Here is a 27,200-nt window from a genome sequence, read left to right on the forward strand (position 1 = left end):
ATCTAAGAATACAGGGCACTAAAGGGGATGAATGGGGACAAGTCCCTATTCATCCCGTGTAGTGCTCTGTATTCTTAGATAGTGAAACTCTATCTAAGAATACATAGAACAGCGTTGCAACAGCAATCGCTGTTGCCGTGCTGTGCTTCTACTATGTATTCTTGGATAGAGTTTCTCAAGTCCCCATTCATCACCTGTAATTCCTGGACATTGTAGTAGAACTGCAGAGGACTGCAGTTCAGTTCCCCACATGACGTCACATAGTGAAACTGAACTGCAGATGACCTCGGCAGTTCTACTAGGATCTCAGGGCACTACACGGGATGAATGGGGACTTGTATACCACCACTTGATAAAGTATACCATCATACCCTAGGCAAGAAACAATGTACAATACTTCTGTTGCCAGTTTCCAGAATGATCCTTCTGGCTATGGGCAGGGCAGACAGCATATAACAAAATCTTAAGAATTATGGCATCATATATACAGATATCTAGGACCATAGACCATATCTAATTTTACCCATCAATATTACAGTTACTCTTTAAATAATCACAGTGGAAAAGTCTGACCCTTTGCAATGCATATATCATTGGAAGGGTCTAGGTAATTGCTAATTTCTGAATATATTATTTTCACCAAAATTAGTGAGGATGTCAGGGGGGCTGCTATGGATCCATAAATATTTTTCTTCTTCCTGTTGGTATATGTATTATTATTTTATTAATTAAATTGTGGGTTTATGAAGATGTTTGTGAAGGTATATTGACATAAGGTGCCTTCTTCAGTAAAGGTTATCTATATCTTTTGCTGCATCAGGCCTTTACTAGTTCAATGTATTAATACGGTATATAGAATCCATAAATGAAAGTTAAAGATAGTTTGGAATAACCATTTTTTCATGGCAGGCATTAATTTTTCTATGTGAATTGTGTAGCCCGTGAACATAGTGTTGTTTAGAGCAAATTAAAACAGAAGAGTTAATTACCATTAGAATGTTGCTGATTAACATTCCAATACTTGCACATACAATAGGTTTTTGTCTTCAGTCAGTCCTTTTTGTCCTCATTCCTATAAATGTGACACTTTCATCCACTTCCATTTTTGTATGTCACCGGGCTGAGGGAACAGTTGCAGTTTGAAGGAAAACAAATATAAACAAACCTTACCATATTTGGGCTCCTGGCCAGAAAAAGGGGACAGTCAGGGTGTAGCCCCCTCCTCTTCCTGGCTGTACCTGGCCCCTGGAAATTATAAAAACAATGCTATTGTTAATGAATGTATTGTCATTCTAATTAGTTAAACTCCCTTCATGCTAATGAGCTAAATCAGCCAAACTGATGCAACGTAACCCCCCTGTGTTCTTTTTGTAAAAGAACGTTACCTCCACCCCAAGCAACTTTGATGGCATGCTAAGGAGTATTTGAACTAGCTAAAAAGTGGAAGGGCAGCTTTAAAAACATTCCCCTTAATTTACTATAACTTTAGAGAAAAACAACATCTTTTTTTTTTGTAGGGGGGGATTCCTCAGGTCTCTTAACCCCCCTAATTTTGTGACAATACCATTTTCAGAGACTATGCAGTTGACTCTGTTTTTTTTAATGCATGTACGTTGGGGAAACACCACTTCAGTGCATTGGGGTGCCATTTATGCAAAATTGTTCTATCGACTGTTTCTTCTAAGCCCTAAAATGAGCTTTTAACGTTTAACGCATATTGTGCTTTAATACATGCCCTGCCAACAGAACATATTCATCTTTCTTTAGATCCGCTGCCTAAGCTAAATGAAGAAAGCAAATTGAGCTAATTTCTTGTACTCCTTAAATAAGATAACACAGCATCCAAACACAAAGTTAAAAAAAAAAACGATGTGTTGCTATTGACTAGTTCAGATGTTAATTTGCCTATCAGTAGTCATTTCTGTAATATCATAAGTCAATATACAATTGACATTTTTCGCTGTCCAGTTTAAATCGAAGTAAGTTTCAGATGATGTTATAGATCATATTACCTAGTACAAAATGAGCTGTTTTTTCCTTTGTGAGTATAGTAGCTTGTAAATGTAATGTTTATGTAAAACCTAATTGGATGACATTTAGTTTTCTACTGGTGATGAGGGTCTCTGAGGGTCACACTCATGCCTTACAATTCATTTATTGCAATACATTTACTGTATATGTGTTGTAGTATTAATTTCTATTACTCTATTTTCATGTTTTAGTGGGGAGCAATGCAAAATCCAAGAGGGGTCTTGCATGTTAGTGCAATCCAGTTCAATAAATAACCATAAAAGCCAAGAGGGACGCATAGTAACATGTATAAACATGCATTGTGGTGTTTTGCTTTTGCATGTGTTTTGGCTCACTCTCTCTATGTCCTGCAGAAAAAAAGTCTAGGTGTAATTATTAGGCAGAACACATGTATCCCACAAGCACCTTGGTACTCCTATGTGTAAGGTGAGGACCAATCTTCAGTTCTTTCATCACAGATAATACTGCAACAATAAGTGGTGACGAATGATGTGGACATTGGCAGCATCTTTCATGGTGACTGGCCAGCTCTGTGTTTCTGTAAGAAATAAAAAGGTATCTCTGTCATGTTTTTTATTGTGATTTTACGACATGCCTAATGTATAGTCTGTTAATTTGTTTGCACACCTTGGAAAAGTATTTTTGTTATCTGTAAATGTGAAGCTATTTCTTCTCAGATATTGGGCCTAATTTAGTAAAGCGCTCCAAGGCTGGAGAGGATACACTTTTATCAGTGAAGCTGGGTGATCCAGCAAACCTGGAATGGATTTTGTCCAGGATTGAAAACATTTGCTAACAAACAGCAAATGACTTTTAAGAAATCCATTCCATGTTTGTTGGATCACCCAGCTTTACTGCGGAAAGTGTATTCTCTCCAGTCTTGGAGAACTTTATTAAATCAGGCCAATTGCCTTTATAAACATATTTCCTGGACCAACAACAGTTATATTATACTTTGCAATTTAACATGCTAATGTTTCATTGCGATAAAAGATCACACATGCATGGGTCTCTCAAAAAACATGATTGGATAATTGAAGGTAACATTTACACAGTTTTGACTTACCAGTCTCACAAATCAGTCTTTTCTATTTACAGCACACTGTATAGAGCTACAAAAAAAGAAACAGGTTGAACTTGGTTGTTGTGCAAATACTTTTTGTTGTGTGAGTAGTAAAAAGCATGCATTCCAAAAACAAATTGTCATAATACCATCTAAATACTTTTATGCTACCAGGCAAGCTACAGGAAACACAGAGTGCTGGGTAATTTTCTTCCTGTTTGAAGCCCCACCACTGCTGTTCCATCTGGGTGACCATTGTGTCTATTTTATTTTTTTGTCGGGGGAATACTTAGATAGAAACCCATCTTTTCTGACTTACATAATTGTGAAGGCTGTTTTCTATGCACACATAACATGGAGCATAGATAGTTGCAGAGCAGACTGCGGAATCCTCTATTTATTTACCAGAATACCAAATGTGCATTCTACTATGCAGTGGTACAGCTAAAGGTTGGTAATTAAATACCCAGTCCAGTGTTTGGTCAAGTCCAGAGTCTTAAATGGGGCTGCATAAATACATTAAGCATCCAGCAGAGACTAATCAGGAGGCACCTACAGCTCATTGTCACATGGTTTTCTAGCAAATAAAAATGTGGAGGAGTCAACATCTAGATATCAGAATCAAAATTTGTCATCAGTATGTCATCAGTATTGTCATCAGTATCACCAAAAGCCCCAAGTATTATTTTTAACAGTTAAAGAATTTGTTACCAATTGAGGCATTATGACTCTCCATAAATGGCACCAACACATTGGGGTAAAAAGCATTGTTCTTGAAACAGTTGTGCAGTTTGAGACCATTCCTCCCTCATTACTCTTCACTGAGTACATCCTAGGTGGTAGTACATTTATGATTGGCCCATAGCAAGATATCTATGAAATACAAAAAATCTCTCCAAAGCCCTCTGATTTATTAAAGCTCTTCAAGGCCCTTGAAGATAGCCAAAAATATCATTGGTATCTATTAAACGATCAAAGAATACCAAACTGCTCATTTCTCCCCTAACAACCTCTGGAGGAACCATTGTTGAGAAACACTGCTCTAGCACATCTTTTGGTTGAAGGGACAGATAAATAGGACATGGACAATCTTAGATAAGATTAGCAAGCTCAGTTTTGTAGCAGCCTTGCGGTTTAACAGGAGTTTTTACTCAGCAAACTCACTAAAAGAATTTTGTTTATATTAATTAATCGTTCTTTACTCTGTGCCATTACTTTATATTTACATTTACCTAAAAGAAGACATAACTGGAACGAACTAGGAATCTTGAATGTAAAATAAGTGGTAAATGAACTTCCCCAGTTGGATTTGTTATGATACAATGCACATTGCAAGCTTACATTCAATGAGAATCAGTTATGTTATCCAGGGATTAGCATGTACATGTGGACAAGATAAGGACAATAGCATAAAGAATCTGCTCAATATTCAAAGCATGGAAGGATGGGCTTTTTCCATGTCTGCCGCAAGCCTTTATCCAGAGACACTAAGCAGTAATAAGATAGAAGCACTCTCCGAGGGTCTCTACGGTTCCTATAGGACTTAACAGCTTGTGATTAAATTTGCTGCAGTGTTGGCGGGAACCACAGGTGCCATAATTAGTTTTCATATAGCACAAGTAATTTTATCATATGGGAAAGCCTAAGTGACTTACTCTGGAAGAACTAGGCCATTTTTCTTGGTGTCCCAAAGCATAAAGCTATGATATAGGGTTGTTAATTTAATTTAACAGGGCTAAATTTTAAAGAAGCTGGACAACAGGTAGATATAACATGCAAAATAAATGCAAATTTACATTCATTAATAAATTATGAAATGTATTTGTAATGCAATCAGTCTAAGTACTTGTATTTGACCAATTTTAATCTTTTGCAATCCACTTCACAGCAGAGTTGGCGCCGACGTCACACACACGCATTTCCAGCGCCGCAGCACAGCTCACCAGGCACCGCTTACTCCTCGGCTGATAAAGGAATGCAAAAAGGGCTTGCCCAGCTTGCATCCACCGCAGTTTTCCCACCACAATCCCCAAGCCTTTGTGAGGAGGAACTCTCACTAATCAAGATCTCCTTGCATGAATTGGGAGCCTGGAAAACACAGTGAAGACAGAGATTGCCACACTCCGGAGACACATCACTGACCGGCTGGAAGATAACAAAAAGGCAACAGCAGATCTACAGGCAAAGGTGACACAACACAACAAGACTTTAAACTCTCATTCCATGCTTTTACAACAACTGCTGTCGACCCAACAACATTCGTTTAAGGGGAATCCCAGAAGCAGTCACTCCACAAGATCTACATGCATCAGCCACTGCTATCTTTATTATGATCCCTCAGAGTCTATCATTGAGGTAGACTGCATACACCGGTGAAAGAATCCATCATGAAAGTGGCAAGGACTCAGGAAACTATTACATTCCAAGGCTCCGAAATACAACTTCTCCAGGAAATCTCCATGCTGCTACTCCACAAGGCATTGAAGTCGTTCCTCACTGTGACACGCTAAAAAGAAGTGTCCTATAGATGAGGATTCCCACTCCAGCTCATTGTACATAAAGATGGATAGACAGCTGTGTTTCTTCAGGCGGCTAACCTACCTGCTTTGCTGGCCACCTTTGATCTACCTCCAGTGTCCATCCCAAACTGTCAGACCGAACCTCGCCTTCTCAATGCTCCACATGAACCACAGTGGCGCATGCAGGCGAAGACAGCTCCAAGACGTTGTCTGCCACCAAGCCAAGAAGGCCCTGCCTGAACTTGTTAGACGCTTCGTCTTCTCCACTTTAGGTGCCATAGTGAGACCTTAGAGAACAAATGCATCCTGATAAGTTCCTGCCATTGGCGTATCGTGGTAACTATACCTGTGGTTTTGTTCTTCTATGCGGATTAAATACCTAATTTTTCTAAGTTGATTGCCTTTTGTTACTAGTGGTTTTATGTTGCTGGTTTTATAATGTTTACCTTTAAGTAATTGTATTGCCCAGTTTTTATGCTGCCCTAGATATATACGACCAATTATATGGTCCAATGCGGTTGAATTTATATTTATTTTCATTACCCAACATAAATGTGGGGTGGGGCGCATAAGCCATCCAAGGTTTTTTCTTCATCCACCTGGGCCTCTCAGAGTATCCTGAATACTGACGCCGACTGGTGCCTTAAACCTCCCCATAGTTCAGTCCCCCAACCATAGTCTGTCCTTTTTGGGGATACTCGACTCACCCCCCCATGCCACAATATCCCTGCCCCAAATCCCCCTCAACTCTTCCCCCCTTTTTACCTTTACACCCTTACCGTCACCCCATGAATTATGCACTGTTGTACGAACTATCCAGGCTAGGCGTACAGGTGGCACTGATTCAAGAAACCCACTTCAATAGCTTTAAGATTCATAAATTGTCTAGCCGTAAATCTGATCATGCCCCGGTAACTTTATAGCCCTTTCCCATCTGTGTCTAATCTGTGCTGTCAGTGCAGAAAATGAGAGGGGCAGTATGTTACAGATATTCTAGTCATATCCTTTAATCCACTTTTTTGGGATCAGGTACACTTCCTCATTCAAAAACTCACCAACAGAGCCAGGTTTCTTTTTATTACACCATAACACTATGTTGGTAAAGGCCTAGAAAGGGTTCCAGCATCAGACACTTCATTATTGTGGCCAGTTCCTGTATCCCAATATTCTGGAAATCAACCATATCACCTACTATTGGATTATGGTTACATAAAGGTGAATGATATCATGATAATGGAGTACCTTACGGCTAGTGCCCGGGGCTGCACTGAAAAATGTAATGCTATGTGGGGTAGTTGGTTGTATTATAGGAAACACCGGAGTTTATGTGCCACCAGGACCCTACCTGGTCTAGAAATGCTTGTTATATGTCAATGTTTTGTTCTTTAACTTTTATATTGTTCCAAAGGCCATATTGTATATATGCCTTACTCATACACCTCTTCTCACATGCAATTTTTTTTTTAACCACCACCATTTTTTCTCATACCATCATCGTCTCAAGGACTGCAACTGAAGACTATTATTGAACTGTTTATTATGCTTCATTAGGTTTTCCTGTTGTTTTTTATGTGTATCTGGTTCACTTTTGTATGTTGTTCATTTAAAATTTAAAAAATAAAAAATAAATGTTAAAAAAAAAAAAAAATATACCCCATACTCCAAGGTGTGTTTCCATGTTCTTTTCTACAGTTTTTAAAAATAGGTTAATGAGTGTTTCTAGGCAATACTTGGGTAAGCCGGGCATACGGTCTAATTTGATTCATCAGTAATTTTAATTTAATTATGTATGAAGAATTGTAACTCTACACAAGAAGAATAGGTATACTACACAATATAAACACAGCCTTTTCAATTTCATTTTCTCAACATGATATAAAGTATCAGATTGGTATACCGAAAATTTAAATATGGATGCTTTTTTTATGATGGTTTGAGAATTTTGTTTCTTAACAGAATTCCAAGAACACAGTTGACATAACCAACCATGGAGGGTAGAGGTGGTCAAACCCGTAATTCCAAAAGAGATTCATAATTGTAATATTGGTAATATGTAATATAATGGCAATGTGTGTTAGTGTTTACAAATCCTGTTTCCAGCATAACATTTCTACAAAATACATGTGCTTTGCCACTTGCTTTGACAATGCACGTCTGTTAAACTGATTTACTTAGCAAATTGAATGGTCACCTAGCTTACTGACCTAAAAAAAGCTAGGTTCACATATGCATTCATGTGTAAAAGGACTTAAAAAACAGGAATTATTGCCTGCATATGAATGGAAAATGAACAATAACACATCCTAATTTACTAAGCTAAAGTAAACTATCCAAAGTGAACATTCTCTACAACTTTAGTAAACTATCCCATGAGATGGTAAACTCTCTGAAAACTCAATCTCCCTATACATTCCCTGCAGTGTAAACAAATACAAATTTGTACTATGCTTGTATGTGCACATTCATCTGTCTCTGCATAGGATCTCAAAAGAAAAATGAACTTCAAAGGAAATTCCAATCACAGCAACATTTCTTCTGTGCATTTTGATTTTAAATATTGGAGTTTCAAGAAAACATGGAAATCAATATTGGGTGTTAATGCTGACACGAACAATGAAAAAAAGATTATTTCATCCTGCAGATTTTAATAAGCCATTTTATAGTATAATATTCTTTCTACTTGCAGTATTTCTATATATATCAGCAACCATAATTCATAAAAGAAAATTATCATTCCAGTAGTTGCTATGTGCCTACATTGTATAAAATAATGTATTTAAAAATGAAGAATAGAAGGGAAATAGCACGCAGTTCTTTAAAAAATGATGCTTGGATACATTTCATGTTGCATGGTGTAAACTGCCTCTTCATAGATCCCAAAGGAAGGCACATCAAAGATATTGTAATCAGCGGACAAGGAAAGCATGTACTTCATTTACATCTGGCAAGAAAATAAAAGGAAAAATGCCCAAACCGCTAATGCACACAGATTACCGTTAAATACATAGAATATGAGTAGCATGCAGCTCTCAACAAATGTTGCAGGTTCCCTTTATGCTCATTGCTGAAGTTGTCTACATAACCTGGTGTGCAAAAAAGTAATCCATGTACAGCACAAAATGTGTATTTGCAGAAAAAAACAACAGAAAAATACAGTCATCTTGGAAAATAAAGGCATAACAAAAATCAAAAAAGCCCAGCCTACAGAAAAAAAAAACTATTTATTAAGAATAAGAACAAGTACTAAGAAGCATACACAAAAAGTAGTACTATACAGAAGATAATTTGTGTTGTGCATAGAATTCGAGCAGATACGTTCAGCATCCAGAAAAAGAGAAGTGCTTAGCAGCACCAATGCATACTGCATAAAACATACTAAGAATTGCTCCAAACATAGAGAACAAAACAAAAACCGTAAGTACATACAGAATAAAACAGATACCAAAAAATGCATGCAGCATATAACACAATATAAAGTGTGGTATGCAGTGTCGGTACATAGAGAATAAAGCAGTTACTGAGAATCATGCACAATCGTTCATAAGTTATGCAGTGCAATGTTAATGCATAGGGAATATAGAATGGCACAAAATGCGAAAAAATAAAATACTGACAAATACTCCAATGCACAGAATAAGAGTAGATACTGGTATTATCATCATGTAAGCAGAACAATTGCTAGGTAAACCTTTGTTTGCTCATTAAGGTACACAGCGAGCTTCATTCCCATTGACTGGTTGTTGTATAGGGGTGGTTCATTATAAGTTACACATATTTGAACCTCCACTGGTCTGGAACTTAACTCATGTTACTCCAGTAGTTCTCCCATGATAGTCTATCTTTTCAAATTTGGAGAGCTTTATTAAAATTAGATTCATTGAGTCAACGGTCCTTAACCCCCCTAGTGTTCTAATTCTGTCCATATTTACACGCAAAAAGCGTTTTTTGCATGGACAATTATTTTACATTGTAGGCCAATAATTCTTAGGCATAACTCACCGAAATATGTCCAATATTTATTAAATGTAATAATACATTTTAAATGAAAAAAGCTGTAATATAACTGTACAGCAGCATGTGTAATATATATATATATATATATATATATATATATATATAATATAATTATTTATATATTATATAAAGATTTCTTTGTATTGGTGTCAATAGAGTTATTGAATCCAATACAAAATTATTTGAATTTCCCACCGCTCTTTCCGCCTGCACCGAGGTCACTGAGAAACCCCGGAGAATGTCTCTGCAGTCGCTGTCTAAAGATCAAAGAACGAAGACATTTACCAAGGACCTGCAGGGACCAGCAGGACACCGGGGCATGCCAACAGAACAAGGTAAGTGGCATTTTTGAATGTTTTTAGTGACCCCGAGTGTGACTTGGTAATACTGCTTTTTGCAGGTAAAATCCACCCCGAGTCACAATCAGGAATACCGCTAGGGGGGTTAAGGGCACCAAGGTTAAATAAGAACCTGCAATACCTGCACCAATTCTGTAACATCCCAGACACTCAGAAATACTACACTTTTTCAGGAAAAACTACAAAACTTACATCAGAATGAATACCCATATTTTAAACACATAGGTCTAAACAACTGGACCACACTGAAGGGGAATGCCATACCATAAATAGGTCCCCACACAAATAAATGCATTCAAGACCCTTAAACTGCAAGTGAAATGTCATGACAATTGACAACCTCAACAATAAGAAGAAAATACTTTTGGAATATAAATCACCATTGCAAACTTTTATTGCAAATTAAGTGACAACTAATAAATTATGAATAATGCTAAAAGTTGATGATCTTTGAAGAAACCTGAAATAAATAACAACCACAAAACTTATTCTAGAGTGCCAAATCTGTAACATAGTGGGCCCCAAAAACACCCTAACCCTCTTCATGGACAATTACAAAAAACTATCACCGGATACAAATTCTTAGATAGAACAATGTCCAACCAATTAACCTTTAACCAGTTAGCAAACATCCTGAGAATAAGGCATTATCTTTACTTTTCTCACTGTCAGTTGGTTTGACTTTATTCAAGTTGGTAATAAGGAAAAAAGACTTCACGTACTGTACTATGGAATTTAGGTTTTCTTCTAGAGAATGTGCAAAGCAGCCATGCACTGCACCTTAGCCGCAGTATATTTTCTGTTGCATGTCTTTAGCTAGAGCCAGTAATTTTAACACTTACACATTTATGGAAGCCACAATATGGAAAGCCAGCCAAATACAGTGCTTTTCATGCAGGAAATGGTCCAAAGGAGTTCACATTGTCAACACCACCCCAGTAATCTCCCATGAAAATGATAAGACCTACAAAAGTGACTGTTAAGACTTTCTAAGTGCTGAAATACATACAAAGTAGGGGGACTATTAAGATAAATATATATTTTACCCTGGTAACTGGAGTAAGTAAAACCGAGACCTCAGAGAAGCTTGGATTGTGAGAGATGGATATAAGTTTGGTGCAGTCCTGATGGGCAAAAGTGCTCTCTCACCATCATACCTTCCAAACTCACCTCCTGCATGTGATCATACCCTTCATCAGTTTTCCTCTGCACATATTGTTTTTTATCATATTCTTCATACTCCCTATTTAACATACTGCCTGCTATAGTAGCCTCCACACTCCTCACCTACACATACTGCCAGTAAACTGTCCAATATGTGAAAAATATGTGAACATTCAGTCTGCTTCATATACTTCAGCACTACTCTTACATAGTTCCTGGCATCATACTATGCAATATTGCTCTCCTGCACATATTTACTGTACTCCTCTTCTGCACATACTGCCTGCCATCAAACCCTCCAATACTCCACTCCGGCAAATACTATTCATCATCATATCACCAAGCTCTGCTATCCAGCAAGGATGGTTTTTATACCCTCTAGCACTTCTCTCCTATACATACTATCCCCCATCATACCCTCGAGCACTTCTCTCCTATACATACTATCCCCCATCATACCCTCGAGCACTTCTCTGGTACACATTATGTCACCTATCATACTTTCTAGCACTCGTCACCTGCACAAGTTGTCTATCAAGGTATGCTATAGCTCTCCTTTCATGCTCATACCATGCACCATCATACCCTTTAGCACTTCCCTATTGCAAATACTGTTTGTCATTATACTCTCCAGCACTCTTCTCCTACACATACTTCCCACCAGCATATCTTTTAGCCTTCTTTTAAGGCATATACTGTTTGTTATTATACCCTCTAGCACTCATCTGCACATGCTATCCACCATCATATTCCATATACCTCTTGCCATCATACTTCCACCCTCCTCTTTTGCATATACTAAATCACATTTTCCTTTTACTAGTATAAGTCATCTGACATTGACACAGAATACATTTTTCAATGTACTTTTGTACTACAAACAAATAAGTCATCACACCCACATGCTACAGAATTTATGCTTTAAGCGTTTTACAGTCATTGGCAACATCCACAGGTAAAATTAGATGTAAATGTCAGTTGTCTAAATTATTCACTAATTAAAAGATATTGATGTATTTTTTAGTACATTAAACTAACTAATATATTTATTATTAATGTTCTGTTGGTGAAAGAAATCCATCATGCTACACACCAGAATAAGGAGCCAAATATTTAAAAAAAAAAAAATGGAACAGTTACCTTAAGCCCAATAAAATTTGAAAATCACAATCACTTGGCTTATGTATTTATCTTGCTATCTTATGTTAAAGTGTTTTAAATTGAACCTATAGTTCCAAGTACTTGTATAGGACTTCACCATGGTATTACCTGAAGAGAACACTTTTCATTTCTACATTTATGCTGCCATTACAGAGTAAAAACTGTGTAGTATCAGCAGCTTTGGCACATTTATACATATATCTCTGATTCTATAGCAGAAAATTCATGATGTTGAGACCTCTGGATGCCCAAGGTGCACAAAGCTCCGTTCAGCTTTGTCCGAGTTACCGACACCAGCTAAGTGCTTGCAGCCACATTAAGTTTTTAGAATTCTTTATTAAATAATGCCCACTACCAGCTGTACTACCCATGACAAATATTCAGAGCCAACGTAAAAGCTTATAAACACCGCTATATGTTTCCAATCTAAACAACCATAAAATTTGCCATATGGATCCTGTTTTAAATTCCATTTCTGAATTTTAGATGGATGTTATTTTCACCTTGGCAAGGCGGCAATCATCAGTTATAAAAAGCGAGTTCTGCAATGGTCACAGAAAAGCGAAATTGATGTAGTTGTTGACTGAGCTGCAGTCACAAGGAACAGTTGGCTGGCTGGAAAAGTCAGCAGCAGCCAGAGAGTCCCTGCCAGGCATTGTTTAGACTGAATGAAAGTCAGAAATGACTTTATCAGAGAAATTACAGTACTATGCTATTAAGAGTGAAAAGTGCTACAAATGTTTCCTTTCTATTCACTGTTGACTAAGCATTCAAAGAAGCAAAAATAAAATGTCAGAGGCAATGCACAGCTTCACTGTGTGCATCAGATAAACATTTTCCAGTAGAAAATGATAGACTTCAAGGTATTTTAAGCAATATAATGTACATATCTCTAAAATGTATGTTAAAGCAAAAAAAAAAAAGAAAATAACACATTGTCCAATTTTAAACTATGTTGGTTATCATTAATATGACCTTTTTTAATATATTTTTTCCTTTTTAAAATATCCAGTATAGCCGGGTGATCCTGCCAGTCTTCTCGTTTCTGTCATGACCTCAGACCCGTTGTAGCATTAATAGACATTTAGACATAATAGACATGCGCAATTCAGATAGCAGAGGGAACTACAGGACACCAGGTCAAAACAAGCAAACCTATAGAACATGCATGGCACAGCTGTCAGAGCCATGATCAATAAAATCAATTCCTACACCCCCCCCCAACTAGCCATGGATAATATACAACGATCACAATACTACTCTAAAAATGCCCATGAATTGTGTATTTATAGAGATTACTTTGTTGTAATATCGTGAATGTTACACGTTATGGTATAGTGTCATGAGAAATTTAGTATCATTAGGCTACGTACACACGTGCAATAATTGTCGTTAGGAAACGAACACAATGCAGGGAGTGACATGTACAGGAGAAAGTATACTGCAGAACAATCCACGATCACTTCATGACCGTACACACATTAGATAGCGAACGTTCGTCGCCCAATCAAATCCCCCAGGAGGGTCGTTTGTTTTCAGCGAAAATACTCGTTCATCGGCATCGTTGGCCAGTCGTTGAGCACTTTTTTGTTAACGATTATTAGACAATCGTCCGTTAGTCGTTTGTTTCCAACGATAATGATTGCAGGTGTGTACGCAGCGTTAGCAGTCCATATACTTCAAGTCACAATCATATCTTTAAAATTAATAGACTGTTTAAATGTTGTCAAAGGTTATTTCCAAAGTCATACAGTGATAAATGATATTAAGGAAGACTAATGCAATAGTTCACAGCATGTACATATGCTTGGTAAATACAAATATCTCATATCACTAGGTACAAGTTCATTATGAAAATAAAAGCAGATTATAGTGGAATTGCCACGAGCCCATAACAGATTTTATTTTTGTCTCACAAGAAAAATTAGATGAAATATAACTGCATTGAATTTTGATATTATTATCCTAATATTTAATGCATGTAGGACTTACCCTTTGCCATACTAAATATATATAAATATATATATATATATATATATATATATATATATTTATTTATAGACACAACCCAGCCACCGCCAGACCAGACATGGTCCACAGCTCTGGCTGGTGTGCCCCCCCAAGCAGGGGGACCGGGGGTTGGGGACCCCTGATGTAAAGAACAAAGCCAGAATACAGCAATGCCAATCAACTTCAACAAGAAAAATATCTGAGCCGCCTTCACTGACATGCTTTTCAAATGATAGTTCCCAGTGTTCAATACTGATTTGGAAAAATTAAAACTTCTAATTCTGAGTTTGTTATTAATACCTAACAAACTCGGAAAACAATGAAACCAGAGGGTTTTAGAAGAATATGACCTATTATATTATACATATCAGGATGGGTCCTAAGTCTACATCCATTTATGTACACCTCCACAGAGAACATTTTCTTTCCTATATTTTCTTCTCCTTTTTATTACTAAGTAAGAAGATGTATTGATATTTACTAGCTTGTTGCTGAGAATTTTCTTTGAAACAAAATCTCTTCTAATCACCAAGACACGTGAGAAATCATAATGTTTCCTGCACTCGACATTTGTTCTTGCTTCTGCAGGAGACACCCTGATCTCTTGAATCATTACTGCCTAATTAAATCTTTTTTGTCTGCTACTGAGAACTTTGAATTGATTCCTTAGCTTTTTGACCTATTAAAACTTATATACATACATTTGCCACCCTAACTTTTATTGTTGCACAGCAAAAACAAATGGTTCTTTTACTTAGATCTGTACCTACATATTAACATGTTTAGCAATGGCAAACTGTAAAACAGGTAAATCTACTTCCCCTGCACCCGTGACTTTGCTCCCAGAGGGTCTGGCCTAGAAAATAGGAGCAGTAGTCCATGAAGCCCCATATCTTGTAACTGAAGGGGAGTATATGTTAGGTCTTATGGGAGGGCTTGTGTATGCATGGAGTACTTGGCCTATGTTAGCCAGACCAATGAACAGATTCACAAAAATGTTAGAGAGGAAGTCTTACCAGTGAGACTCTATGAAGATTACTACAATGTTTCACACTGTATCTAATGTATTTATAGTCAAACTATATTTATCTTCCTGTTGGTTGGAAAAGGGAAATTTGGATTATGAGAGAACCAGTCCTGCATGATGTCGATTGCTAAACAGACACTTCTACTCAAAACCACATTAAACTGTGCTAATAAACAGTTTAACTTGGAATTTACATATAGGTCTGCTTTATTTTTCATTTAGGGTCTCTTTATCTAGATACTTACATTTCTTTTCAAAGTTCTAGAAACCCTAGAAACAAATGTATATCAGCAGCTTGGCATAAATTGGCTACAGTAATTTTTTTTTCATTTTGTCTTCTGATGATTTTTTTCCTTGGGTGATTCTGACAGTAAAATACTTTTAATCCAGTATTAACAATGCTCATTAATTATATACTTTCTACAGAGAAACAGCAGTGTCACCCTTGGACAGGAAGTGTTTTGGTTCTACTTCCTCACCTCCAGGTATCCTGTAGTCCACAGAGAGAACTTGGACCCGTGCTAACTGATAATAATCAGAAAAGGCTGACTGCACCAATAGTTATTAGCTAAACTGATTTCTGGCAGGATTGATAGGTATTTGTTTTAATCTGTTCATTATAGTTTTACAAATAAAAACATAAAGAACAATGAGTGGAATATAATCTAAAACAAAAAAAAAAAAAAACAATTTAAAAGATACATTGAGAGGACAATTAAACATAGAATCAAGGGTAAAATAAAGCAAATGACAAAAAGGGGTGTAATTGTGAAAGTATTTGTGGGGCTACAGGTGTCAGGAAGGGCTAAAGAACAACACAAAACATTCAGGCACTGCTTAATTAAGAGTTAGTACTTATCTTTATTGGATGCGTACAATGGTCCAAAACAGCAACAGTTCCATCAGCAAGATCACGTGTCTCGGTTTACCCCAAGGAGTGCCTATTCCCATATCGTCTAACTGGAAGAGTCAGGCAGGGAGAGGTGGCATTTGTTTACGCGTATCCAAAAAAAAGGCATGCGTCAGCACTCAACTCTATGATATCTGGAGTTAACAATTATACACTGATCTCAACCAATCAACTCGTTACATGATCATTGCTAGCTCATTTTGACCAAACCTCCTTGTTACATTATAATATGAAGAAATATTGAAATTGTTAGTATGAAAATATATTTTGTATGTTACCGGCTGCTTTTTTTCTCATGACCCACCAGGGCATAACAAGCATACCTTTCTTCTTCTCAGGTCACTCCGACCCTAACCTAGTGTGGGAAGGAAGACACAAGATGTTCAAAAGGATTACACAAATCCAGCTGTACATCCACAACACATGTTATCAGTATTCCATGTTTTTGTATTTAACTTGCTAAAAAGATTAACTCTTAGGTGGCTCTCCAGTAGAATAATCAGAAAGCCTTACCATTCCTGCTATACCTTGTAGGTATAAAATAGCATTATAAGAACGCAGCAGTACTGAGACTATATTCATAAAACCAATATGGATATTTGGGAAATGATCTAACCATAAATAGAAAATCAGCCTCCCCGCCAGAAGGATGGGAGTGCTAAAACATGAGCGATATCTATAGGCAAAATATGGGTGGGGCACATTTCCCAACAAAAAAGTCCAGAAGCTCACTATACATTATTCAAACTGAGGATCATCTTAGGTAGGGAGCTCTTCATAAGGTGTTCTCATGTGTCTTCTCACTAATAATGAAAAAGGAAAGAAGAGGTGTACATATGCAGGGCCTACAAACAAAAAAAAGAGGGACAAAACGAAGGAACATGAGGAACAGAAGGGGACAGATTAAGCACAATATGTGAAAGGGAAGAAAAAAGGATTGAAAGATATTTGTTTGCACATATATAATGTACAGATTTAATAAAACACTTTCAGTTGTATATTTATCAGATCAAAAGGAAGCTAATAAAAGAAAATGTACATTTTAAATATTCCTAATTTCTAATATTTTGTGTATTTTCTATGATAGGTACCCAATATGTTGTTCTGTGTTATCTCATCCATGCTAGTGTTAACAAAAGCAAATATCTTGGCAAATAACAATAAAAACAATGGAATGTCAGAGGAAAAGTAATTTATTCTTTATGATTATATTACTATCTTACAGATTTTCCTCCAAGGAATACTTTCTATTTATTGTATACTGTTCCAGTGAATGCTCCATTTATTAATTTATGGTATTATAATAGAGTTTATCTCAAATGTTAGACAGCAAAAAGTATACATGGATTAAGTTGGTTAATCTTTGACTTTCCCTTTTTTGTTCCACATTTTAAGGTTTCTCAATGTGTAGTATAGCAAGATGAAGCAGCTGATAAATGTGTCCTCATTTATCACAAACAGAACAGACATAAAACATAAATAAAAGAACGTATAACTGTGTTTGCCATGTGGAACTGTGCATGTGAATTGAAATGCAGTACCATCATAAGCATAATGGAAAGAGATATTCTTTCAGTTCTTAGATGTCAGTTCCTTTGAGAAACATTAAAGAAAGATTTAAAGGCTCTACCAAATCTGAAGCAAATTACAGAGCAGATGTTAATAAGATATGTGTAGCTGACTGTCTCATTAGTCCAATGTGGTATTCCAGGTGGAACAGAAAACTGACACAAATTGAGGTAATTAGGTGCATACTAAGTACAGATGTGATATTAAGGAAAGGACAACATGGGAATTGTACATGATTATTTCCAAAAATGGAATACAAGATGCAAGTTAAGTGCTTTAAAGGAAAGCTTCATTTTATATGAACTGTGGTCATACATATCAGTTACTTAGGTTTAACTGAGAAAAGTTAAATGCATTTTTCTTGGTTTAGTTCATTTAAATTAAGTTATGATGTTAAGTGCAAAAAGGGAGCGGGAGTCCATATAATCTGTATATATTTAGTTATAAATGTATCTAACAATACCTGTGGAGCTCTAGCGCGGCATTGTACTATGAGTAAAAATGAAATATGTCCCTGTATTTTACACTTAACAATTACATTAAATTAGACCTTTTTATTATACAGTCAAAGCAAAAACCATTAGTTATTTTATACATTTGATTTTAAAAGTCCTAAAGAGCATACCTAATCAGAGGACACCTGCTATCATGTGTGCTAACCAGAACACCCAATTGTAAAAAGCAAGTTTCACCTAGACTTTGCTCATTTGTAATGAAGCCCCACCCATCTGTCATTCCCCCGCATTAATATAGTGTCTCCCATTGTACAAGGAGTTAGCAGGTAGGCAGGGCTTATCCCAGAAGTAAAGGCAAGGGAAATACAATATGTGTCAGAGGATCATGTAACAAAGACTTTTTAGTATAACAAATAAGGAGTTGTATCTACTCATAAAGCAACTTTCCTTACTGGAGGTACCGTATGTGGTCTGGTAAGCAGAAGGACCCGTGTCAGAACCACTGAAAAGGAAATCCACTAACTATGTCAGAGTAGCCTATATTATCACGAGTCAGAAAAACGCAACAATAACCCAGGATCACTTAGATTATGTTTCGGTCCAAACTGCTCAGTGTTTCCAGGAAATTTGCACTAAGAAGAGCGCCTGCAAAAATGATTTAACCAGATGTACCTAATCATTGCTGGAACTGCTCTTCACCATTCCCAAATATGTTCCAGTGTTTAAAGTAACCTCACTTAATAAGCAAAAGTTGGATTTGAATCAAGAAAATGTTAGCCAAATTGGAGACAAAGTCTACACAGTTTGTGATGGTCCTGACATTACTGAAGACAGAGCAACTGTAAACTTATTATACTTATAGAATTACAAAAAAAATATAACTTACATAATTGTTCTAATATATATCTGATGCTCTTCCAAAGTCACACAATAACTTTGAATTAAAAGCTTACAAACAACAAAAAAACAGTAATTTTCATAAAAACATATATACATACAGTATTTACATACATACAAACATTATAAATGGGTATAAATTATATAGAAATTAATAAACTGAATATATCAGCACATTCGTGTAGCCAAACTAACTGAACAATATCTCAAAAACCCCTCACCTACATTATTTGCGAAGGTCAAGAAGCGTTCCCATCACCCTATGCATGCAGCCCTTTTACAAAAATCCTGCTTTTCAAAAATCTATGAGAGTGGTCAAGAAATAGGAAAGAAAAGCTGCTCACCCAGAGACTGGCAGTTCACCAATGGGGCTTCTGATGTTTCTCCACACCCTCATCCAGGTGCCCCGTGGCATCCCGCCTTTCTCAAGTCTCCGAATTTTCCCCACTGGGTGCAGAATATCACTCACCACCACCTCGACAGGGAGGACTTTTCTTCGTAGGGAAACCTGGCTCCGTGCATTCCAAGTGTAATACCGGACTACTATGCTACTTAGGAAAAGTGTGTCAAAATCTGGAATGCTCATTTACCCACTCCACATAACTCATGCGATAGAGGAAAGGGGTACCTAGGACCTTTCCCACCCTTCTAAAGACCTCTATGTTAAAGGGACACTGAAGCAGAAAATGGTCTATGGTTTCTATAGACGCCAAGCATTCCAGCCTCAAACAAACTCTGTCCTCTAGGGAGCGATTCTCCCAGACTCCGCTAACATATAGTCTGCGATGGAAGGTGAGCCAAACTGAATCCCTAAACGCAAACCCTCCCTCAGTACTGGACCTGGGCAATCCTTTAAGGTCAGTGACACCACAAAGACAGAAGGAAGGATCCTCTGGCCCAGGAGCTGCCAAGGAAGGTTCTTGATCTCTTCTGCTGTGATTTGCCACTGACAGTCTTTTCACTTGGCCTCTATTTTCCCAGCTGCACAAAAAAGGCTTGAACCAAGACTGGAAAATCTCTACCCATCATGAAGGGTTCTCAGCCAGCATGTTACCAAAATTATACTTAACCACCTGAGCGTTACACTGATTTCTAGATTTCTGTTCCAAAAGCGTCACAGGTTTTCATGAAATTTTTTTTTTTAAATTGTAGACCTGTAACTTACAGAAATATGTCCGAATAGGGTTCTAGTAGATATCATGAATATAAAAAATGTTTGAAACACACAATCATGTAAAAAAAAAAAAAAACTTTTAATAAAATTAAAGGAAAAACACAAAAATCAGCTTAAACAAGAACACATAAATAAATGAAAAATACTGAAAATGCGATAATTCGGTATAATGTATAGTAATATATTTTTCTAAAACACCTCCCTAGTGTCCGTCACATATCTATAGACAAAACCACATAAATATATTTTCTATTATTTTGTATTGGATTGGATACAGGACTTTGTATTAAATCCAATACAAAAAATTTGAATTTTCCGCTACGACCCTCATCGACGGGCGCACGCACGCGCATCATCAGGAATCGCCGAGGGACGCGTACGCAAATGCCGGGTATTCTAAATCTTTCCAAACTTCCATGCAAAAAGTGTTACATTTTTTGCATGGAAATTTATTTTGGATTGTAGGCTCTAATTCACCGAATTACCACATAACTCACCAAAATATGTCCAAAATTTTATAAATTTATTAAATTTTTTTTTTATAAAACATTTTTTTATAAAAAAAAAAATCTTTAAAAAAAACTAAAAAAAGTTAAAAAAAAAAGTGTAAAATGTAATGTACAGTAGCTTATATAATATATATATAATACAATTATATATATATTATATAAGGATTTCTTTGTATTGAACTCAATACAGCTTTTTTGTATTGAGTTCAATACAAAGGAACTCAATGCAAAATTTTGAATTTGCCGCCCCGCCTCCCTCCCGCACCGACGCACGCAGCGACGTCACCGGGAAACCCCGGTGATCGTCACTGCACTCGCCGGCTGAACACAGAAGAGGACAGACGTGTCCGGAGGAGCGGAGGGAGAAGGTGAGTATTTTTTTTTTTTTTTTCTCCAGCGATCGACGCTGGACAGGGACAGGGATAGGGATAGGGACAGGGAGAGGAGGGAGAGGAAGCCGGCTGGCTTAGAAAAGAAAGCCAGCTGGCTTTCTCCTCTAAGCCGGCCGGCTTTTTCTTTTAAGGAGAGGGACACCCGACGCTGGAGGACGACGCTGGAACATGGACCCGACGCTGGAACACGGAACCGACGCTGGATTAGCACAGCGGGACCAGGTAAGTGGGGATTTTAGTGTAGGCGAAAAAATACGGGGTTAACCAAAAGAGCAAAAATATTTAGTGCGAGAAATTACGGGCTTAGCGGTTAGGGGGTTAATAAAAAACAGAGAAAAGAACAACACTGGGTTAACCATTCCTAGGACACACTCCTTTCTGAAAATTGTGACAGAACAGGATGCACAGTAGACTCACCACTACTGGTTCATGTTCATACCAACCACCAGCCAAGAGGAGCCTACTTTCCATGTACCATGGTAAAAACCATCTAAATGCTAATGTGGACACTAGCTAGCATTCATGATGTCCATCTGCCACAGGCTTGTATAGTGAACATAGAGTACTCATTTACTCCTGGGGCTTAGTCCCTCACTGCAATAACAAACACATAATAGTACAAATTTATTGGACCTTACAGTACACAGAATTAACACTTTGTATGTAGTTCCCAGTACATTGGTTACTTAAAACCTTTAAAGTACATTAAAGTATTTTTTTCACTCTCTAGTTGGCCTGAGGACCACTGGGCTTCCATGCAGCTGCCATGAAAAAGTCCCCCAAAAAAGTATCCGTCTTTGCATATTCTCCCTCAAAATGTCAACAGCTGCTAATTCACTTTGATTGTATGTCAAAGGCTTTTTTTGGATGCCTCTGCCAGTACACTGGATTGGAAGGAGTAAAAACAGGAGGCAATTAGGCCAGATGATTGGATAGAAGGAGGGGGGGGGGGTGTTAAATAAAAGACTGTAAAGTGCAGAAAAGGAACAATAAGAAAATATTGGACCAGATTGTGTAAAACAAAGGCTGTGAAACCAATTGGTGAAGAAACAGGACATGATTGTGCAGAAGGGGATTGTTGAAGGCAAAAGATCCACGATGCAGGGAGGCAGAAATCCGGTGGAGGTGGGGTGTTCCTAAATCAGTAACTAATTCAACTCTGTATTAATTACTGATTAAAACCTGTTATTAGATCTTTATTCAGAGCTAGGGAGAAAGGCTGAGTACACACGTGCTATAATTGCCATTGGAAAGGATCTTTCACAATCTTATCCAACGACTAAGGACTGCACGACGCATGAACAAGTTCTGTACATACAGCACTGTTCTGCTCTATGGAGAGGTGAGGGGGAGAATGACGGAGCGGCACCATGCTACACTCTCTCCCCCTTCACTTCCATTAAGATCATTCGTCGTCTATTGTCCTTGGATCCGCCAGGACGGTCATTCGGACGATGGACGCCGGGCGCTGTACAGACGCCAGATTCCCGAACGATAACGGCCCTGAGCCAATTATGGGATGAGAACAATTGCACGTGTGTACGTAGCCTAAGACAGATAACTCTGCTGTAGAACAAGAATCACACTGTGATTTTGTGGGCTGAAAACCAGCAACTATGCAATAATTATCCGAATGAAAAAAAAATAAGAGCATTTTAAAAATTATATTTTAATTCCAAACATAATAATGAATATATATATAAACACAATGTATTCCCTTTAAAACAGACCTGCCATTGAGAGATTATGTAAACTACAATTACTGTACTAATTAGAGAAATGCTAATTGCCTAGATCGAAAGTTAATCCCTTGGTTTTAGTAGGTTCAGTTACACACCTGTAACAACTTAAAAGACAATAAAATTGTCCAACAACTATGGGGAAATCTATATATTTTTATTCAATCATTTTTTACTTTCTGCGTAAAAAGAAAAGGGTTAGTTGTGCAAATTGGAACAACAAGACATAAAATATTTTCTGATTTTTAAGTACCTTGTCTTTCCCTTAGGCTATATTCAGACAGGAGATTGATGCAGAAGAGTATCCAGTATCTTTTCTGCTGAGACATTGATCAGAATTCTTGTCCAGCACAGAGGGCAAGCAGGAATCAATAAAAAGAGTATGGTCTGCTAGCCCAAAAGCAAAATCCATCTTTCATACAGCAGCAAAGCCACATCTGTTAAGTGGCCCTGTTTTTTGCTTCTGAAAAGCAAAAAAAAAGATACCAGGTAAGTTATCATACAATATTTTTTTTATTGTGTGGTACTGTAATTTAATATTAAAGCTGAAATGTGGGTGCAGCATTTTTTAACAAAATATATATTATGTGATATTCTTGAAGCATACACAGTCATGACATAGAAAGTACACCCACTTTCAGTTTTAAGATTGTAAGTATCATGACTCAACAAATCTGACCACATCTATAAAAGCAGACGTTTTGGCATTTTGCTGGTCTGAAGCATTCAGGTGTGTGTTAACACAATGCCAAGGAAAAAATACAGCAGTAACCTAAGTAAAGCAGTTGTTGCTGCCCATCAATCTGGGAAGGGTTATAAAGCCATTTCCAAACAACTTGAAGTCCAACCTCCCCCCATTCTACAGTGAAAAAGAATATTCACAAATAGAATACATGCAAGACAGTTGGCAATCATCCCAGGAGTGGTCGTCCCAGAAAATCTACCCCAGGGTAAAATCCTGCAATCCTCAGAGAAATTGTAAAATATCCCCAACCTACATATGAGACACTATGGGCCTCAGTTAGAATGTTAGATGTTAAAAAAATACTGAATAAGCATAGCTTGTTCGGGAGGGTTGCCGGGACAAATTCTCTTCTCTCTATAAAGAACATGGCAGCATGGCTTAGGTTTGCAACGTTGCATCTGAACAAAACCACAGTACTTCTGGAACGTTTTTTTTATTGGACGGACAAAGCCAAAATGGAAATGTTTAGCCATAGTGCACAGCAAAATACAACAGTTTGGCAAAAAAAAACAAACATACCGGTACAAACACCTCATACCAACTGCCAACCACAGTGGTGAATGGGTGATGTTTTGAGATTGTGTTGCAGCCACAGAACCTGGACTCATAGCTGTCATTGAGTCATCCATGAACGTCTCTCTATAAGAAGTAATTTAAATTCACATGTGAGGCCAGCTGTAAAACACCTGAAGCTTGGCCAAAACTGGGTCATGCAATAAGACACAGGTCTCAAGCACACCGACAAATCTACAACATATGAATGAAAAAGAAAAAAAATCAAGGTGTTGGTATAACCCAGTCAGAATTGGAAGAAGGTATATCTGCATTGTTTGTGCACCAAATGTCTTTTTAAATGCAGAGTTTAGCTTATCAAAATAGTGCAGATATGGTTACTGTGCTGTACATGTGGAAGGAACCACTACTGCAAAAAACAGTCCCCTACCACAGCGGTTGCCAACCCGTGGTCCGTGGCTTTGGCCGGTGCACCCACGGGTGGGGTCAGGAGAAGGACCCTGCTAGGGGGATTCACTGGCCAGAGCCGCGAACCATGTTACCCGTACAGACAGCAAGCTAAGGGAAGTGGGTGGGTTGTGACTTTGGATGGGTTGTGGGTGGGTGGGGGTAGGCTTTCCTCCTCTTTGAGAGACACCTGGCTCCCCGTGCATGCACGGTCTGAAGGCGGTAAATTTAGTGGTCCGTCAGTCCAAAAAGGTTGGCGACCACTGCCCTACTAGACCAGTAAACTGTAAAATAAGAGGGCACAACAGTGATTGGTCTTGATTACAGGAATCTTTAGACTGGATTATTGCACAAATCTGGGAAAACTAAACAAAACACAATGTAGGTTTAAGTAACAATGCAGATGCCTTTGTAGGCAATGTTTGCTCATTCAAGTGCAGCATTAAACATTGTAATGCACTTTGAAACTGTTCATATTAGTTTGATTGTATTACTGTGTTATTTTAGTACAGAATTGAACTGTTTAAATTACAATATATTTGAAATGAATAAATTCATTTTTTAAAATAAACATAACCAGATGAAGTGAAAATACATTTTGTCTCTTTTTTGATTTAATATTCTGGGCTTGTTTTTATATTTGAATTCTGAAAGATGAGTCTGTTTTCATAGTAGATTTTCAGACTGTTCACATATGTTCAAGCCATTGCTAGTTGCTTCATCATTATGTGTATGACTGCGTTCTGTCATATTAATAAAAAAAGTACCATTTCTACTTGAGGTTAACTGAGTTTAATGCTTCATTATCCAGAATTACATTTATGCTACGTTTTTAGTATTTTCCGGCAATGTTGCCCTTTGCCTGATACATAATATTTTACAATAAAATATTTTGCTAGTTTTGTATCCAATTTATGATCAACTGGGAAACTAGATCCTTTTCCATCACTGGACCACAACTTATATATGCTTACATGTTTTTATCTCACAGGTGTATTATTTCATATATATCCACATTGATACCTATCTACCTAAAGTCAGTAGATACTATACCTAAGTCAGTAGATCAAACCACATGGTCCAAAAGTAATCCCTCTACTTGTACTGGCAACCATTTTCACTGAAACAAAAAGTAATGGGAAATACAAAATATTAAACTTGTCCCCAGAGAAAGTAGCAGGTGAGCATAAATCTTTCATAAGGGACACATGTTACAGTTATCTAAGAAAGGAGTTTCCCTCACTTTGGAAGATCACCTATTGTGTATCTAAGACAAAAAAAGAAATCCATTGAATGGTTTGCACACAAAGTAATGTGTGAGGTTTCTTAATCCTTTGCCTGTACAGAGTTTAAAGAAAAACAGAAAAAAACACTTTTCCTATACAAACACTTTAAGGTACCTACAGAAATAAGCATATTCTCAGTCTCCTCCATAGCATCAGCACAGCCGGATCATGAACACCCAAAACTGATGGATAAGCAATAAAGAGCAGGTGTACACTGATAATTAACCAAGTTATCCCTCTGTTTACTCTAGTCTTACTTTGTATCAAAGTGTTTCCTACCAGGACATCCAGCACACATTGAGTGTGCCTTTTCCCCCAAATACTGTCGCTCAGTAAATTACAGGACATTCATATTTAGACATCTTTAAGTACTAAGTGTACTAAGTACACTAAAAATAAACTACTGACAAATAAACAATTTCATAAATCCAACTTAGCTCTGGAGTTTACCAGTATGGACTAGACTCCACACAACAAGTGTCAGGTATGCCTCTATTATTTTTGTGCTTAGATTACCCATAAGACCTCTTCCCTGTGATTACTATTAATGTTATTTAGGCCACCAGTGTATTGCAGAGGGGTAAAGGAAATAATGGAGTTGGAGTTCACAGGCATAGATTCTGATGTTCCTATTGTATGTTTATAGTAATTTTAGTGGCTAGTGGCTGGAATTGAGGGAAAAAGAAAATCAAGAAAGAAAAGAATGTACTTGACTAAGGTGTCTGAAAAGATGTGTTAGTTAATGGTAATGATTAAGAAATGATGGATGAGATAAGAGAAAGAAAAGACGCTTAACAAAGGGGAATAGAGGTAGGAGAAATGTCCTTGGGAATATTCTTGGGGTATTTGGTCTATAAAAGAGGGCAGTCTAGTGGGGGGCAGTTCTGGTGACAGGAGCATGGAGATAAATTGCTGCCTGCCTAAATGTGCATGGTAGCGGTGTTTGGAAATGAAGACTGCGCATGGGCATGGATCCCATGTCTACAGAGGTAAACATGGATGCCATGTATATAGAGGTAAACCAGTGGCACCAGTGAAATGTGAGTGTCTATCGGTATGATGTATTGACTTCCATGTTTGATGTATCTTCTTTGCTACAGTTATTGTAAAACGTCTCTACTTCCCCTGAGGAAGCCAAATTGGCAAATCACGTCAGGTTACAAGACTACCAGCTAATAACTATCATCATTTACACATTTTGATACATTCGGCCACA

The sequence above is a fragment of the Pyxicephalus adspersus genome, chromosome 6 (genome assembly GCF_032062135.1).
Source record: "Pyxicephalus adspersus chromosome 6, UCB_Pads_2.0, whole genome shotgun sequence".
In the NCBI taxonomy this organism is placed as follows: domain Eukaryota; kingdom Metazoa; phylum Chordata; class Amphibia; order Anura; family Pyxicephalidae; genus Pyxicephalus; species Pyxicephalus adspersus.